Source organism: Orbicella franksi, chromosome 13 (genome assembly GCF_964199315.1).
Source record: "Orbicella franksi chromosome 13, jaOrbFran1.1, whole genome shotgun sequence".
NCBI lineage: Eukaryota > Metazoa > Cnidaria > Anthozoa > Scleractinia > Merulinidae > Orbicella > Orbicella franksi.
In genome coordinates, this window is record NC_138157.1 from 15,604,050 (window position 1) to 15,619,940 (window position 15,891).

At 40.7% G+C, this 15,891-nt stretch overlaps 1 protein-coding gene across 2 annotated transcripts in view; it reads left to right on the top strand.

Moving 5' to 3' along the window:
• The window catches only part of LOC145464749 (beta-1,3-galactosyltransferase 5-like), a 56,167-nt gene that overhangs the window by 19,012 nt on the left and 21,264 nt on the right, over positions 1–15,891 (top strand). Inside the window, exon 1 of one of the 2 annotated variants that reach the window (XM_081448536.1) lies at positions 15,510–15,549. The exons of the other annotated variant lie outside the window; for it this stretch is intronic. The gene's annotated coding sequence lies outside the window, so the exon portion shown is untranslated. Of the gene's footprint in view, positions 1–15,509; positions 15,550–15,891 lie in introns of those variants that run through there. 2 annotated transcript variants of the gene reach the window in all.

The following is a 15,891-nucleotide window of genomic DNA, read 5'->3' on the forward strand; positions in this document are numbered from 1 at the left end:
TTTGAAAGAGCTGGAAGTTGTCTCCAAACATCGGCTTTAATAGCGGTCACATTAGCCCCGGTGTCTACAAGAAAGGAAAACCTTTTGCCATAAATAGTTCCTTCGATGGAAATATTTGTTGTGTTTTGTGAAAGCGGCATGGGATCTTGTGTCAGAAGAGCAATAAGTTGTTCATTTATCTCACAAGAATCAAGCGAACAGGCGTCTGGGTCTATGGACTGGTATAGCAAATCACCGTTGGCATCGGAACAATCCGCTAAACTTTCCGCGATGGTTATTTCTTGTGCTGTCTCTACCAGTTTCGCCTTACTCTGTGTATTTGTTTCTGAGCCTCTATGCTGACTATGGCTTCGCTCAGGACAATCGGTTGAGAGAGGACAGACTTTGATCATTTGAACAATAAAGACGTCGAAACATTTGAAGATAGGCCAACATATTCGTTTAAAAGGCTCTGTTACGTAATAGACAAATGTAAACATCATTCCTACAAGAAAATATATCATCGCGCACCTAATCTTTGATGTACCGATGTGTTCAAATACATTCCGTGTGTAGTGAAACTGCGCCACTTGCTGGTCGCTGTACGGTTTGTTTCCGACCCTTTTGGCAATTTGAGCAACTGTTTCTATATTCAGCAAGCGATATGAAACTATGGGTTCTTGAAACGCGAAATGACTATTAACCACCGCAATCCCGTTATCCTGTGACTCAACGATTTTGAAAATAATTTCGGGTTCTATCAAGGTAAATGCAACAAATTCCTGTGCATCTGTGTTGGTCCTTGTACAAACTGGCTCTTTGGCCGTACTTATTTCTGAACTAATACCCCCATGTTGAACATTTTGTTTATCTTCCACGACGTGTCTCGAAATACTGATACTCGGAACGGGAAAAACTTCTTCTAAATGAACATCTGAAATAATTTCTTCTACTTGAACAACTAAATTTTCTTTGCAACTGTAACATTGTATTTCGTTCTCTTTATTTGTGGTTTGGACTACTTCTTCACTCATCGAAGATTCTCGTAAACTTTGGCATGGCTCAGAAATAGACTCGTTCTGTGGGCGTGACAGGTTATCAACGTTATCCAAAACGGCTATGGTATTTACTTCTCCAAAGTTGGGTGGTTTAAATGTCACAACGTTGTTATCCTGTGGTTTCGAAATCCCTTGCGTTTTGGACTCGTCACCCGGATAACAAATTGACCCCTGTTGTTTGTTTTCAAGGTCTTCAGGCGTCTCTGCGGTAAGATTTTGACCTTGTTAACCGCGCGGCCATGGGCCGAGCGCAGTTCATGCTTTACCCGTGGTTTTTTAACCGCGCGGCCATGGGCCGAGCGCGGTTCATGGTTTACCCGTGGTTTTTTAACCGCGCGGCCATGGGCCGAGCGCGGTTCATGGTTTACCCGTGGTTTTTTTTTTTTCGACTTCGGTGCGAGCAGACCCAAGCTTCCACTCGGCCAAATTTTGAGTCACGCAACCTGTGATGTTTACTCGCCAAAAGCTGTTGAAACAATAAATCTCATCTTTCGCGGGAATAAATTAAAAACCCAGCGCTCGTCAAAAATTATATTTTTTCACCAGAAATTTAGCTCGGAACATATACATATTTATATTTGTTTGAATCGTCGATGAAATGACCTTTTCCGGATATTTTTTCCTTCGGGGTCAACCGAAACCTCAGATTACAAAATCACGCCGAACCCACATGTTGCAAAAAAATCTCTTCAAAACCCTGACTTCGAAGCGATATAACACTTCAGCGTTAATAGCTACCACACATCGGCAGGCGGTAAATCTATTCGTTAACAATCCAACTTTATCGTGTTAAAATTTCAGCGAAATCGAACAAAACCAGAATTAATTAGAATTTTTTTGTGACCTCACCTCCCAGACTTGTCCTAACAAAGGAAGCAACGGTCGCCCATACCAACCGAAAAACACGAACATAACAAAGCCGACGTTTCGGCCAAAAAAACTCCACAATTATCGCCTGAGAGTTTAAACTTGAATGGGAACATCTTTTTCGAACCTTTTTCAACTGATTTAGACGAAAGACTGGCCTCGGCGGGCTACAAAAACGACAAAGAGAAAAAACAGAACAAGACAGCAGAACAAGCCGATAATATTTCATCGCGTGGCTTTCTACACGAAAACGAAAATACAGCTTACTTCTGGATAAATTCAGCCTTAGAAGCCAGCAACCGGTCCCAAATTACTTTCTGTATCCTTACAAATGTCCTGATTTCCATCTCCGAAAGATTTTGCCCCAATTTTGAGCAAATAAACATTTCGCCGGCGGCGACCGCCATTACGGTGGCTTGCATACTAAATTAGCTAACTTAACAAAATTCTCCCGAGGGGGGGGGGATACGACAAATTTGGTGAGAATCAAAAGTAACGCCAATTTTCTGTCACGTTTTCAATCTGTGGTCACTGGAGTGACCAAAATCGATACATCGGTCGGGATAGGGTTTTTTTATGACTTGTGTGACTACTTTGCTAGCCCTTTACTCGTGGAAAACACCAATTAAATTTAATCATGACTTTTAAGAAAGAAAGCTGTTGTTAATAGTGTTATTATTGTGTCGTTGATATCGTTCATGCCCATACATATCCCGAAGAAAGTTCTAGATTAAGACCATTAAGTCATCGGAGATTTGTCAAAGGCTACCACTGATGGTGCAATAATACAGTTTGTGTTGATCAAGTGATGTGATGTCTACAGTAAGAAAAGAATCATCAATGACTGCTTTGGAATGTGCACTGCGTTCCGACGGTAGTGCTAAGCGAACAGTTAAATTTTAAAAGCGCGGTTATAAGATCTAACAGATCTTCTTGTTAACCGCGCGGCCATGGGCCGAGCGCGGTTCTAGGTTTACCCGTGGTTTATTATTATTAACCGCGCGGCCATGGGCCGAGCGCGGTTCATGTTCTACCCTTGGTTTATTTTTTTTTATTTTTTTTTTGTCGGAGACCAGACGCAGATCTCCACTCGGCCAACTTTGAATTACGCAATCGGTAATGTTTACTCGCCAAACCTTGCTTCTTCAGGGTCAACAGAAATCTCAGATTACAAAATCACGCCGAACCTACACGTTGCAAAAAAATCTCTTCAAAACCCTGACATCGAAGCGATATATCACTTTAGCGTTAATAGCTACCTCATATCGGCAGTATTAAAATCTATTCGTTAACAATCCAGCTTCATCATATTAAAATTTCAACGAAATCGAACAAAACCAGAACTAAATATTATTAGATTTTTTTTGTAACCTAGCTTCATTGCGTGAGTCGACAAAGGAAGCGATGGTCGCCCATAGCCACCGAAACACATTAACATAACCAGTGAACCTACGTTTCGGTCAAAAAAATCCAGGATTATTGCCTGAAAGCTGAAAATTCAAGAGGAACACCTTTTTCGAACTTTTCTCAAGTTATTTAGACGAAAAAATGACCTCGGCGGACTCCAAAAGAGAACGAAACAAAAAACAGAACGAGACAGTGAGAAGACCCGATAATTTATTTACCGCGTGGCCTTCGTTACGTTCACGTTAAAAAAACCTTACTTCTGGATAATTTCAGCCTTACAAGTCAGCAACTGGTCCCAAATTACTTTCTGTATCCTTACAAATGTCCTGACTTCCATCTCCGAAAGATTTGGCCGCAATTTTTTAGCAAATAAACATTTCGCCGACAGCAATCACCATTACGGTGGCTTGCATCTAATTCGCTAACTTTACAAAACCCTCCCGAGGGGGGGATATGACGAAAAGAGCTGAAAAATGATGACCGGAAATAGAGTAATTTTCTCAGCTTCCAGTGTGCCAAATTTGCTGGAAATAGGTTGAAAACCGATATTTTTTTTTTCGTTTTTTTTTCTTCGGGTCACTCATGCTACCAAAACAGTTAACTTTTAAAAGCGCGGTTGTAAGATCTTAAAGATCTTCTTGTTTTTAACCGCGCGGCCATGGGCCGAGCGCGGTTCTAGGTTTACCCGTGGTTTATTATTTTTTTTTTTTGTCGGTGACCAGACGCAGACCTCCGCTCGACCAAACTTTGAGTCACGCAACTTGTGATGTTTTTCCGCCAGAAGCTGTTAAAACATAAATACACGGACAATTTTACGGATATTGTTTTCTTTTTTGTGAGTAAAATATATTTTCTTTTCGTTTTATCAAAGCGTTGGATTTAAAGGGAATAATAAATACGCTAAAAAAGGTATTACGTCAGCCATGGAATGCGCTGACGTTGCAGCTTTCACTTTCGCTACGTGACAAATACGATCGTGTTTACTTTGCAAGTTTATTTCGGCAGAAGCGACGGTCATTAATTTATTTGTAATTTTGTGAGTATTTCTTGTGGTTTTACGCAAATGAAGTAAATCCTTTGACGGTTTCATCGCAGCCAGTTCATAGATCGGAAGGAAAATTAAATATTTGCAAGCCAAGCAACGAACTTGTCAGAACGTGCAAGGATTACGTCATTGGTAGGGAAATAACCACCGTACTAAAGAAAACCGCGGATAACGCAATTCTTGAATTATGTGACTTGTGTGACTTCTTTGCTAGCCCTTTACTCAAGGGAAAAAACAATTTAATTTAATCGTGATTTTTAAGAAAGAAAGCTGTTGTTAATAGTGTTCGTATCTTCATGCCCATACGTATCCCGAAGAAACTTCCAGATTAAGACTATTACGTCATCGGAGATTTCACACCGGTTACGACTGATGGTGCAATAATACAGTTTGTGTTGATCAAGTAATGTGGTGTCTACAGTAATCAATGAATCATCAAGGATTGCTTTTGGAATGTACACTGCGTTGCGACTGTAGTGCTAAGAAAACAGTTAAATTTTAAAAGCGCGGTTATAAGATCTAACAGATCTTCTTGTTTTTATTTTTTTTGTCGGTGACCAGACGCAGACCTCCGCTCGGCCAAACTTTGAGTCACGCAACGTGTGATGTTTTTCCGCCAGAAGCTGTTAAAACATAAACACACGGACAATTTTACGGATATTGTTTTCTTTTTTGTGGGTAAAATATATTTTCTTTTCGCTTTATCAAAGCGTTGGATTTAAAGGGAATAATAAATACGCTGAAAAAAGGTATTACGTCAGCCATGGAATGCGCTGACGTTGCAGCTTTCACTTTCGCTACGTGACAAATAAGATCGTGTTTACTTTGCAAGTTTATTTCGGCAGAAGCGACGGTCATTAATTTATTTGTAATTTTGCGACTATTTCTTGCGGTTTTAGGCAAATGAAGTAAATGCTTTGACTGTTTCATCACAGCGAGTTCATAGATCGGAAAGAAAATTAAATATTTGCAAGCCAAGTAAAGAACGTGTCAGAACGTGCAAAGACTACGTCATTGATAGGGAAATAACCACCGTACTAAAGATAGCCGTAGATAACGCAATTCTTGAATTATGTGACTCGTGTGACTTCTTTGCTAACCCTTAACTCAAGGGAAAAAAACAATTAAATTTAATCGTGACTTTAAAGAAAGAAAGCGGTTTGTAATAGTGTTCGTATCTTCATGCCCATACATATCCCGAAGAAACTTCCAGATTAAGACTATTACGTCATCGGAGATGTCACAACGGCTACGACTGATGGTGCGATAATAGAGTTTATGTTGATCAAGTGCTGTGATGTCTACAGTAATCAATGAATCATCAAAGATTGCTTTGGAATATGCACTGCGTTGCGACTGTAGTACTAAGAAAACAGTTAAATTTTCAAAGCGCGGTTATAAGATCTAACAGATCTTCTTGTTTATTTTTTTTTTGTCTGCGACCAGACCCAACCTCCCTGTCAGCCAAATTTCGAGTCACGCAACGTGTTATGTTCATTCGCCAAAAGCTGTTGAAACATTAATACACGGACAACTTTACGGATATTGTTTTCTTTATTGTGTGTAAAATATATTTTCTTTTGGTTTTATCGAAGCGTTGGATTCCAAGGGAATAATAAATACGTCAAGAAAAGGTATTACGTCAACCATGGAATGCGCTGACGTTGCAGCTTTCACTTTCGCTACGTGACAAATAAGATCGTGTTTACTTTGCAAGTTTATTTCGGCAGAAGCGACGGTCATTAATTTATTTGTAATTTTGCGACTATTTCTTGCGGTTTTAGGCAAATGAAGTAAATCCTTTGACTGTTTCATCGCAGCGAGTTCATAGATCGGAAAGAAAATTAAATGTTTGGAAGCCAAGCAAAGAACGTGTCAGAACGTGCAAAGATTACGTCATTGATAGGGAAATAACCACCGTACTAAAGATAGCCGTAGATAACGCAATTCTTGAATTATGTGACTCGTGTGACTTCTTTGCTAACCCTTAACTCAAGGGAAAAAAACAATTAAATTTAATCGTGACTTTAAAGAAAGAAAGCGGTTTGTAATAGTGTTTGTATCTTCATGCCCATACATATCCCGAAGAAACTTCCAGATTAAGACTATTACGTCATCGAGATGTCACAACGGCTACGACTGATGGTGCGATAATAGAGTTTATGTTGATCAAGTGCTGTGATGTCTACAGTAATCAATGAATCATCAAAGATTGCTTTAGAATATGCACTGCGTTGCGACTGTAATACTAAGAAAACAGTTAAATTTTAAAAGCGCGGTTATAAGATCTAACAGATCTTCTTGTTTTTCTTTGTGTAATCTCTCTGACATTTGATTCGATCGCACCGCGTGAAAGGTGCGCATTGGTGGTGTTGTGTCAGAGTTCATTGTGGTTTCTGCTCTACTCGGGAATGTAGCCTCACGCGCTTGAAATTCAGCAGTCACTCGACTGCATTCTTCCTGTACCGAAACCGCTTTTGTAATTGAGCTACTTTGTTGCGGTTCGCATAACGAAGGGTCACAATTTATAGGTTGATAAGTGACATTCCTGTGGTTCCGTTCGTCCTGCTCGTGTGTTACTTGCGAACAATAGGCGTCATTGTAACTTGGGTAATTGTGTTGCGCGTGGTTATCAAAATTCATATAAGAGTGCGTAAATCTGTTTTCTTTTCCGATCTCTTGTCGTTCCCGTGCGCAAGAGATCGCTGCTAGTTTAAATTTTGATCTCCTGTGTGAGTCGAATATTGCGGGCGTCCCCAACTCTGGGGTGGGCCACGCGGTGCATTCGAATTTGGGATTCTTGGGTCCCTACCCTGATTTTGTCGCTGGCGACAAGTTGCAATTATGTGCCCCGGTTTATTGCAAAAATCACAAATTGGGCGGCCGTCAAACGTGCGTCGGCCTCGCGTATTTTGACCGCTAAATCGAGGGTTACGCCGCATTTCCTGTCGGATTTGTTGTTGTACAATTCTGGCGATGTCATCTCTTGTCACGGGGTGGTGCTCCCTTGGGGCAGGTTTCGAGTGTGTGCTTTCGTAGCGATCAAACGCAGCAATGCTCGAATTTTCCTTGGTAATGGCCGTTTGCTGCATATGCGCGAGTGCTTTCAAAATTTCACCGGTTCGGTCAACCGGTTTAGGTTCGGGGACGGATTCCTTAAGTTTCGCATGCATTTCAGCCTCTTCGAAAGATGTCGGACGCTGTAAAATTACGAAGCTTTTTAGCTCGGGTTTCAAGCCTTGAATAAAATAGTTAATACATTCCGAGCGTGGCAAGTTAATTCGCTGGCCCAAACGTCGGATACCAGCGGCGAATTCGCTAACCGACTCGGTTGCTAACTGTTTTCGTTCGTTAAGTTTTTGCCTTAACAGCCAAACGTCGGAGTCGGAATGAAAATGTTTTCTTAGCGCCTCGGTAAGCGTGTCGAAGTTTTTTCCTGACAGACCTGGTGTGGTGTTATACCAGATACTCGCATTCCCTGTAAGATAAAGGGGCAAAATCTCTGCCTTGCGATCCTCACTAAATTTATAAACACGAGCCGTTCTGTTAAAGTTTGCCAAAAACTCGTTAACGTCTTCGTCACAGTCGCCGGAGAATTTTGGCAGAGGCACGCTACTTCCACTTGGAAAAGTGGGCGTTAAGTGGGTTGTTTCTACCGCTTTTGTGAGTGCTGACAATTGCTTATCCCAATGGGTCGATAGATCCTTGGTGTGGTCCGTAAGGACCTTTGTAAGTTCGTCTGCGTTCATATTTATGTGTAAGTTTTGCTGGCCTTCATTGGAAGCGCCAGATGCTTCGACTACAAGAGGCGGCTCTTCTCCAGTGTTGTGCCCGTCCGCTAGAATATCTGAGTCTTGCGCAAGTGATTGCGCCAGTTTCGCTGACGCTGATTTTCTCCCGGTTTTGGGTTGTTTAGTCGAGGTTCTGGGTAATTTTGAAGATAATTTTCTCTTCCTTATGTTTGAAAGCGGACTAGAACTTTTATTACCGGCGGGCCTAGGCGCAGAAGCCGATTTCGCCTTGCCACGAGTAAGCAGCCTGAAAAAGTTTAACTTGTGTGCCTGAATCAAGGAAAAGGAATTCTGTTCTTCCACCGAGAAACAAGACGTTCTACTAGCGATACCACATTAAAGAGAAAACAACGTGTACGGATCCAAAAACATCCAATTCAAGGATAGGCGTGAACATCCAAGAAACAAAATAAACTCAGTCCGTGAGGAAAAAAAATACTAAGATGGTCGAAAACTAATTAAAATTGTACATTATTTACCATTACAAGACCACACGCCTTTTCCATTCTGTTTCGTTTTTCTTTTGTGTGTGTTAGGCCTAAGGCTTGGTTTTCCCTAGCTTAAGCATGACTTACAGTTTTCTCTTGGCGTAGTCACTGGTTCTTCTTCACGTCTTGGCTGCGTTGTACCGTGGACTGCCCGGGCTCTCCACCAGAAATCTGTTACCAAACAGATTTTTTAATGCTGGGGCGAAGCTGTTAGCGTACTCTGTGCTACATCCAACTACAAACTCTTTTCTCTTCTGGACTCCTTTTTACAAACTAAAACTCGCGATTATATAGCTACGCATTAGCAAGCTGTACAGCGATTGGCTAATACGGTGTTTCCGAAATAAGACAAAGAATAAAGAAATAACGATGCCTGCGGTAAACGGCGTTTTGGGCTTGGCCAAAAGATAGTGAGAATTATCTCGATCACGTATGGTCAAGGGAATCGCGGTTTCCGCAGTCCCTAAATCATACGTGCACGTACTAACTCTGAGAAAGCTGACGTTGCTAAATTACTAACCCTAATCAACCAATATTCTTATGAATTACTAAAACTGATCAACAAATATTCTCAGCAATGTTTCTAGATGCACAACCTTGGCGAGTTAACCCCGCGGGTCAGATGCCGCCCCGGGCTCCTTTGATCATTTTGGTCACCTGTTTTCCAGTGTTCAAAGGTTAATCGATCTCCTGGACCGCGTTGTGGGTTACCGAAAAGGAAATAGTTATTCTTGCCAAAACATAGCGTAAAACACGCAAGGAAACTCTTTTGATAACAACATTTTCTCGTGGGAACTTTTGCCCGAAACACGTGCAGAGATTAACGTGACAAGGTTGTTTGTTCGGCTTTCTGTAACGCTTGTTTGCGTTACTCATATGAAGGCTAGAATTTCATAAAATATTCTTTAACACTACACTCAACCGGACGATCACACTATACGAACTACTGATACTCCTGGGTTCAAACCATTTACTAAAGTTACTCTGACGCGTTGCGAATTATAATCTAAAGTTAACAAGCGCCACATGTTGGCGCAAAGTGAGTGTGACTAAAACGGTCCCGACTTACATGTACCTCTACCATTTCATTCAAATTACATTTTAAATCCAACCAGTCTTCAAACCCCTTGCAAAAGGTTCATACAGAACCAATCTTCTGCTTTGCCTGGATACCCATCGTTGTTTTTGACAATTCTTAACTCTTCACATACCCTGTGTTTCGCGGGAAGAAAATTAAAAACCCAGCGCACGTCAAAAATTATATTTTTTCACCAGAAAGTTAGCTCGGAACATATACATATTTATATTCGTTTGAATCGTCGATGAAATGACCTTTTCGGGATATTTTTTCCTTTGGGGTCAACAAAATCCTCCGATTACAAAATCACGCCGAACCCACACGTTGCAAAAAAAGTCTCTTCAAAACCCTGATTTTGAAGCGATATATCACTTTAGTGTTAATAGCTACCACACATCGGTAGAACGTAAATCTATTCCTTAACAATCCAGCTTTATCGTGTTAAAATTTCAGCGAAATCGAACAAAACCAGAATTAATTAGAATTTTTTTGCGACCTCACTTCTCAGACTTGACCTAACAAAGGGCGCTACGGTCGCCCATAGCAACCGAAAAACACGGACATAACAAAGCCGACGTTTCGGCCAAAAAACTCCAGAATTATCACCTGAGAGCTTAAACTTGAATGGGAACATCATTTTCGAACTTTTTTGAACTGATTTAGACGAAAGAATGGCCTCGGCAGGCTAGAAAAAAGACCAAGAGAAAAAACAGAACAGGACAGCATAACAAGCCGATAATATTTCACCGCGTGGCTTTCGGCACGAAAACGAAAATACAGCTTACTTCTGGATAAATTCAGCCTTAGAAGCCAGCAACTGGTTCCAAATTACTTTCTGTATCCTTACAAATGTCCTGACTTTCATCTCCGAAAGATTTTGCCCCAATTTTGAGCAAATAAACATTTCGCCGAGAGCGTCCGCCATTACGTTGGCTTGCATACTTAATTAGCTAACTTGCCAAAAATCTCCCGAGGGGGGGATCTGACGAAAAGAGCTGAAAAATGGCCTGTTATTGGCTGATGAGATCATCCCACTGTCCAAATTTGGTGAGAATCGAAAGTAACGCCAATTTTCTGTCACGTTTTCAATCTATGGTCACTGGAGTGACCAAAATCGGCCCAGTGGTAGGCATTGAGCTGAAGCAACACGATCCACGCTTCGACAGCACGAGTCAGCAAACTACACATTACTCCACACAAAACCAGTCCGGAATTTCCCGATAAATTAGAACGGTCATGACATCATGAAGCTATTGTTAGCAGGGAAAATGGCGGACCTTCTACGCGGACAAAGAAAATATGTTGTTTCCAGTCTCGCATAGAGTCTGGCCAGCATTATCCAGGACTTTTTGCTACCAAACGTTGAGAAGGAGAATAAGCGGCCATTTTGGTAGTGGGAGAACGTTGACTGTCTTCTAATCATTGAGTTTTTTTGGTATCAAGCGACGATGTTGACGCGGTTTTGTGGCCAAATATTAAGGTTAGTAAAGAGTACGCGTTATTTTCTAGTATTCACGTATTTTTCATTGAGCTGTGTATATTTTTTACTAGTTCTAGTGTTAAAGTTTCATCATGCCAAATTATACGGTTGTAAACAACGCCGATATTTTGTAAACTCTCTTTGAATTTGAGGCGTTACAAGTATACCTGAACCGCTATTGTTGTAAGGCTTGAGTAATGCATCGTTCCTTCATTTTTATGACAGTTGTTTTCAATTTCTCTCTCTTAAGTACATGGAAGGGCATACTCGACTGCTCGAGGCACTTTGTCGAATTTTTGGGGGAAAAAACAAAGGGAAAAGAGAGGAAAGAAGACGTCGCTAAGTATGCGGACGAAATTAAACAAATTTGGGAGGTCTCTGTTTTGGTGGTGATTCACCGAATGCGCACTCCAGTTTTATCACTGGAGAGCCAGCAGCCTGTTGAAAACCACCTACAGCACAGAAGTGGCAGCGAAACAGACAGGCCGGGGGTAGTGCAGTGATTCCCTGTAAATGGACGCTATCAGTATCCCAAGGAATGGCACAAAGGGTAGAGAGATTGTTTGTGCTCATTTACCAGACGTTGAGGGCCATGCAAACATGTAAGTTGAGGTTTGTAGGGGGCATTGTACTCTTTTTTTTTTTGGCATTTTTTAAAAAACTATACACACTGTAGCTGTTCCTAGCAGATGGTGATTCTTTTCACCTCCCCATGAAGCTTGAATGTACCAGAAAGTAATGTTTTTGCAAAATAATTTATATGAACGCAAAGACTGAAAAGGTACAAGAGTTTGGAATGTAGTGTCAAGTGTTGAACATTACTAATTGTGAAACTAATGCAAAACATTAATTGGTTGTGAACAGGAAACATATCAGTTTGGTACGTTAGGAATATGTAATAAAAAATAGAAAACATAAGAGTTATCAGACCACTTGAGGGCAATCTCTTATTTAGTGAGACTAATGTGGTAACTACATTCAAAATAAATTCATATGTTAAAACGAAAAATACATTTGTAATAATATTGACATGTCTAAGCAATGTAATAATCCTCTAAGTGCTTGTGATTTGTTTCAGGTCCTGCATTCTGCTAAGAGGCAAATTCAAGGTTGAGAGTACCTAAAGAGTGAATAAAATAAAATGGATTTTACTTTCAAGACTGAATTTGCTTTGTATACTTTAAATAAATATATAATAAAAGCTTGGGACATGTGGATGGATTGTGAATGCTCCCTTGTCAACCTGTCCAGGAATTATATTTTGATATTTTTGGGTAAATAACTTGTGAAAGTCAGCAATTATATGTAAGTTTTCATAATTTAAATGTGGAAATCAGACATGATATCTTCTAGCACAGCAACAAGTAGATACAAGAAATATTTGAAATAAATACCAAAATGGAGAAATTTCAGATTTACAAAGTAACAGAATTTTTGACTATCCATGCATCTGACAACACTAAAATTCTGGATACATTTTTTTAGTTTAGTTTATTTTGTATGACAGAACAAGAATTTCTCACTCGTATGCGTTATTGAAAATTCTCTTTTAATAATGATTTAATTTCTTCGATTTAGCCCAAAAAACACATAACATTTTGGACATTTTACAATTTATCTTTCCTGGCATATAAGAACACGCGTCTGCAGGAGTGCTCAACGGGAAAACGTTTTAAATTGACTTGTTGTTGCTCGAAAGTATTAATTGACATCCAATAAGAGATAAATAGTTAATAATTAACAACCGTGGGAAAATAATATCCGCTCCGCACTGCCAGCTAGTAGAAGATAGCTAAATGAAGTTGCCAGCCAGGAACCGTTTGGGGGATGCTTTTTCCCAGCCAGCACAACTTAAGAAACGTTGGTTTTCCCAGCAATTTTTACATTACTTTTTGCGCCAGCCAGGAAGAGTATAAATAACTTTTTTAATTCAATTTTAATTTAATGAATTGAGTTAATTAAATTAAAATTCTGCTGAATCTAATTAATTAATCAATTAATTAATTTGACTCAGTTATAATTAATCAATTAATTAATTAATTATAATTAATTAATTAATTAATTATAACTAAATTAACTAGTGACACACAGGGGTCATGTAACTGCTGTGTAATATGACGTAGCGCATGCCTGGATAGACGAATCCCAAGTGACCATATCACTAGGCGGCACCCTGAGTCCATTCTTCGCGCGAAATGCCTTCGGTTGATGAGTGCATGCTAATTTCCCGGGGCTAATTTTCCAGAGTGGCGGCTAGTAATGGAGCTAGTCTACCAGGGAAAACCTCACATTAAAATTTACCAGCTAGATTCATGCCAAAAATGCGCATTTTCCAGCTAGGATAAGCTTCGGAGTTTAAACCAGTAAGCAAGCAATTGTTTTGAAGCGGGCTTACCAGCAAGTTCCATGCCAATGCTTAAGAATCCAGCGCACTAGGCCCTCCGTAGCGGATATTTTGTATATCGGCTCCGGTGAGCACTCCTGCGTCTGCTGTCAATTTCGGCCCGATAATCCCTAGATAAGAGGAAAGCCTCAATTCTCATATCGATCATTTCTGTGATTAGAAAAATGTAGAATAAAGATGCTTTCCGATTGTACGGTCTCTTTCCAAAGAATGATAACTGCAGCTCGTCAAACTTGGCCCGCATTGCGTTCCGAAGTGCTTCCTTCAGTCCGAGGATAATCATTATCTGGGCAGAATTGTCTGTGACATGGAAGGCGAACACAAACTTTCCTTTTATTTTATAATTTGGACACTATTAACTCAATTCGAGATAAATATATACCTCCTGAAGGCCCGCATTCATGGCATTGGAAAGTACTCGCGACTATCTTTGTCCGCCATCTTGAATCTTTTGGTTTGTTGTGAAACACAACACTCCAACCAAAACACGCACTCTCATTGGTTGAAATGTGTTTCGTGACATCACAGATGTCCTAATATATCGGGATATTCCGGACTGAAAACGAGTCCCCTGTACGGCTATTCTTTACGAACATTGTTTGAGTATTGAAAACCCATTTAAGGGACGTCAAACTCACCACTAACGAGAAGTATCAAGGATATTTTCGACCTTAAAACGAAGCAAAAAACCCAATCTTTTAGTCGAGCTCAGAGAACTGATCGATCGATAGACTACGAGTAGTCCCTCTTTCGCTTAGTCCGTCGTGCGTGACGCGAAAGAAATTCGCGAGAAAAAAATGGCAGCGCGAAATCCTGGGGGCTAGGAGCGCGCGAAAGGAGGGACTACCGCCTAAGCCCAAGAGTTTGCCCTTTCACGGCCGAGTGATTTTTCGGTGTAGGATTTCTCATCTTGACGTCCTCTTATTATCGCCTGTTATCAATAACCCCGGGAGATCTGAATAAAATTACTCTACTCTACTCTTCAAGTAGCCAGACAAAAACATATGCCGTGAGAAGTATATCTTCGTTCAGTGTTCGTTCAGCGAAACTGTCAAAGAAGTTTAAAAAGAAGACGGCGAATGAGGCCTCTTGTAACGATTTTCGCTGCGTCTAAAAGTTATTGCGAAAATTTGAATAGAGTTTCAACCGAGAATTTACATTATACATTATACATTATACATAGGAGATCATCCAACTGCGGTGAAATGTTTGCCAATAGCAGCGGAAAATTTCAGGTGAATGTCCGGCGTCAAGTGAGAGTCCGGTTATATCTTTCAAATGGACGGCAGAAAGGCCAAGCTCAGTGAATTTATATTCGCTGACTTAGACGATGCTGTCGAGCGGCGAAATCACTAACACGCTCGCAGTCGGGGTGGAGGCAGAAAGCTTTGCCAAACAAAACACTAGATAAATTTAAATCTTTCCAAAGTGCCTGTTGGCAGATTCGCAAGAACATCACGGCTTGCGAAGCGCGATTCCAACGCTTCGATTTGCTCTGGTACCGCTTCGATTTGCTCCGGTTCCAAAACATCCCTGCAAGACGTCACAGGTATCTCGAATGTTGACAACACGTTGTCAACGCTTCTAACAAAAGCCAATCATATTTTTGTGTTGTGAGAGCAACGCATAATTCAAACTCTTGGGCTTAGGCGGTAGTCCCTCCTTTCGCGTGCTCCTCGCCTCCAGGATTTCGCGCGGCCATTTTTTTCTCGCGGTTTTCTTTCGCGTCACGCACGACGGACTAAGCGAAAGAGGGACTACTCGTAGTCTAATCGATCGAAGGACTGCACAGCCTGATGGTATATTTCTGCGGTGCCTTTTTTTCGTATGGCCGAACAATAATCATATCTTCTCATCTAGTTCTTCATCTATTGTTCCCGATAGAGGGCTACTCTGTTATCGAAGCTTAGATTGATTTCGAAGAAATATTACTAAAGGAAACTCCAAGCACGGTAAGTCGCTTTTATAACCACACGAATTTACAATGCTAACACTTACAGTAAGAGACTTTGCGAGACGGCAAGACAAGCGTTTTTCTCTGAGAGTCCGAGACATTTTGGTTTTTTAGGGGTAGAAACCGAGACTTCAAAGCGCTTCAAGTGCGGGCGCGAGACGTTCTGGCTCTTAAAATTCGAGTCCCAGATTTAGTTGAGAGCTAGAATGAGCTTGTACAGCCTTCTAGCGTGCTTCTTCGACCTGGTTGAAACTGTTGCTTCATTGAAATTCAATATCAAGTGACGAGAACACGTCATTTTTAATATCAAATAAACAAACAAATTGGGACTTCGAAACCC